We start from the raw sequence: 3,875 nt of genomic DNA, 5'->3' as shown, positions 1-3,875 counted from the left end.
TATTTCTTCCTCTGATTGAGTACAGATACTCACATCAGCTCCGTTGTGGATCGCGTGATCCATTGTTGGATTTCATCCGACATCGTCCTTCATATTCAATAACCTTGTGAGCCTTTCCATGGGTGTATATTGCCTTTGGTGAATTGTATCCTCTGCTTAGCCAACCATGCTTTGCTTTCGAGCTTGTGTATTTACTTTTGCAACTTGTGGTATATGTTCTAAGATGCCCCGATGGGTTGAACCTATGCCTTCCTTAATATGTGTGAACTCGAAAGTTTTCACGAGACATACTCTTCTGGTATTTTTCCAGATAAAATTTCAACACTACAGCTTCATCGAACGTGAGAAGTGAATGAAAGATTATACATTGAAGAAGTGGGAGTCGACCTTGAACCTTGTGTTCATGCCCATGGACACGATGTAGATCTTATCATTAAAAGCTTCTATTAAATTAATTATTCCCTTGGTATAAGTTCAACTTATATCTGGGATCTGGCCTTTTGCAATCGTGGTCCTGACCATATATTCTTCCTTGATCCCATTTCTTGGGCAGGTTTAAGCACGTGTCCTTTGCAAAGCAGTACCCCAGTCCAACCTCTACGTTGGTCTGTCGTCGAGTATTACCCCTGGTATCTCGAGGATATCATGCCATTGCACTACATTACCCTGTCCTTTGATGGAGTACTACCTTTACCCTGTCTTTGTCACTTCATGCTTCTGGGTTGTTTGTTAACCGAGAAAACCGATAAGTGAATCGATTCAGCACTCCGATTCAATAACTCTAAGTAATTTTCATTGCTTACGAGTTTAATAATCCTTTAAGTCATTCCTAGCCTGATCGGCTATATCATTACCATGTTAAATTTTAACTGTGCTACCCGGTCCTTCTTCCCGTAGCACAATTATCTGACGATGAGCTAAGCTTACGTTGATCTTCCTCATTATATCATTTCGCCTTGGACAACAAGCTTGGTTTCGAGTTTGTGTTGTACCCTTGGTTCCAATAACCTTTTGCTTTACCATTCATTTGACTTGATGTCATCACCGATCGATTACATCTTGAAATCTCTCGACAAAGTGTGTCGTGATCATCATCAACCTCATGAGCTCTTCCAGGATATCAAACGAGTTCATGATGAGAAATACCATCCTTGCCCTCGATGATCTGCGTTATCATCGACCACTTTATTGCCTTCCTGCCAACACAAGCTTATTCGTGTTTGATGTTATACCTTGAGTTCCTTGCTATCCAGCAATTGTTCTCCCTTACCTTGGAACATTAACATCTCTTATGTCATCAATGTTGTGAGAATTTCACCACCTCTTAAGAATTCTTGGTATGGTGAAACTTTTCACCATCACCATTCTTCTTGGGTCCTCGTGTTGATTCCAATCAGGGGACCAACAAGTGAGCGGTGCTGTTTGGATTCTGCCCTTCTAGCAACCCTATTGCTTTGAAGTTAATGGTCGGCCATTCATTCTTACACTATTGATTATTGAATCATCATTCCGACGTTGCTCGTGCAACCCAGCCCATATTTCGGGTGCACCTCTCATCCAATGTTTAACTGTGTATGTTCTCCTCGAGCATACACCATTTTATCATTTGATCCGACAAATGTTGTCTTCATGTTCACATAACTATGGAAATCCACCTTTTTGGAAATCTCGAGGATTCTCGCTGATTCCATCAGCTACCCCCTCATCCTCTCCTTGATTTAATGATGAGCTCTTGTTTCGGAACTTGCTCCCATAGTTCATTTCCCGAGAATCTTACATGGTCATCTCGTCAATTTGTGTTGCATCTTTTCTTCTCAGGCATCCCGAGTTTGAGATATCCTAACACTAATCAGATATGAATCCCGGTCAGATATGATGGTTGGAGCACATTTTCAGGAGTTATAACATTGGTCCTCATATGACTTGGTAAGGTGATGTCATGCCTAGCACACCTGGCCGGAGGACCTAGTGTTATAGTTTCCTTTTTAACAAGGTTAACCATTCTTCCATGAGGAAATTGAATGACTTGTTTAATAAGTTTTTCCTGATGGATCCTTTGTGTATCCAAGGTCTGATCTTTGCTTGAAGACCTTGTCAATGCTATCTCGAAGCATGTCTGTGATACTCCGATCTTCGATAAGAACATTTGCAACAAAATGTTATGTTTTCTTCATCAATTATACAAAACACCATTGTATGGGTAATGTCATGAAAATTCCTCTCCCCATTATAAAAATGGTTTTCTACGTTATATCCTGTCATGGATATCATGCTATGCTTGTCCTGGGGAAGGATATACCCCTGAAACATGTGTTTAACCACATTTTCCTTTCCATTTTTCTGTTTAATCTGATAATCATATTTTCCTTTCCATTGGTTGGTTTAACCTTTCTTGTGATCTATATGATCTAAGTAGTGATATTCTCCTGTTTATGTAAACACCTCAGTGTACAATTCTGTCAGCAAGACCATGTTACTATTGTTGATGACATTTCGGTAGCCACCGATGGACGAGAACTTTGCCTATTGGTCTGCCTCGTTGCAACGAGCAGGAAAATGGTTCTCTCCGTCCCTCGCCCTTGGTACCAACGTTGTTGCCGACATAACCGACATGGTACTCTCTGACATGCCTTGTTATCATGACCGTGCAAGATGTCACTGCTCCTATTAAAAAAACATCATGGTGGGCCCATAACCCACAGTTCCACAGGATCGAAACTTGACTGTCTTGTACACCCCCTATTCCCAAAGTTATTCCTCGCGCGTGGCCTCGTATGTAATTCACGGGCCATCGTCCTAGTGATCTATTCTGGTATCAAACGCAATACTTACTCTCGCTACTCTGAACCCTTTCTCACCTTGGTTCAGACTTCGAGCAACTATCTATCCGCTTGGAACCTCTTATTGTACCTTCGTACCTTACTCTCGATGTATTTCATATGTTCAACTCGAGAGATAATCTTATACTCATTCATGGGTTAACCCCAGATTGTTTCCCTCAAAAGCATTATGTCGTAGTGAGCTGCCCCTTATCCTTTCGTAAGTACGATGGAGTTCCCGAAGAAATGATGACAAGTTTATCATGATGCATTGGAATAAAGAATAGAAGACATCAACGAAAGGGATTAACTTCTTCGTGAAGATGCGTTAGAATATCGTAACCAGAACTTTCCCCCTTACTACCCTCTTAAATCTCGGGACGAGATTTCTTGTAGTAGAGGAGATTTGTGACGCCCGGATAATTAAGCTACAGTAATTCTCTGCTAATGATGCCACGTCACTTCGATTACTATCGCTAATCTCGTGTTAGTTCGAAACCGATTCAAATTCAAATTCAATTAAAGGCAAATAATAAAAGTTTTCAAACAATGAAACCAAAATGTTCAAGGTGGGTCAGATAAATCATGTGTAAATACGATGGAGAAACCAAACCTTGATAAAATGTTTAAGGGCTCTAAACTAATTAAAACAGTAGTGAAAACAATTAAACAAATACATATTGGATTTTATAAAATATTAAAAATATTTTATTATGGGTTAAGAATTGATGTGACAGCAATTTGTTTATAAATACTACTTTAGGTACTAGTGGTGATTTTTGTAAAAACTAAAAATTAAAAGAAACTAGAAATGAAACAGAAAAGAAAATAAGAAAAAGAATCAAAACAGAAACAGAACTAACACACACACACAAAAAAGGAAAGAACCCCCCCCGGGGCTCCGGCCCAGCAGCCCCCGGCCCAACTGGGCCAAGTCCCTGCCAGGCCGGCCCACCCCCATGGCCCCTTAACCCCCACCCCGACCGGAACCCTAACCGGTCCACTCCCCACGTTCACCACTCCCCCCCGATCTCTCCCCCTCGCTCCCTCATCTCC

The sequence above is a fragment of the Triticum aestivum genome, chromosome 5B (assembly GCF_018294505.1).
Source record: "Triticum aestivum cultivar Chinese Spring chromosome 5B, IWGSC CS RefSeq v2.1, whole genome shotgun sequence".
Lineage (NCBI taxonomy): Eukaryota > Viridiplantae > Streptophyta > Magnoliopsida > Poales > Poaceae > Triticum > Triticum aestivum.
The sequence above is the reverse complement of the archived record's forward strand: the minus strand, read 5'-3'. Positions refer to the sequence as shown.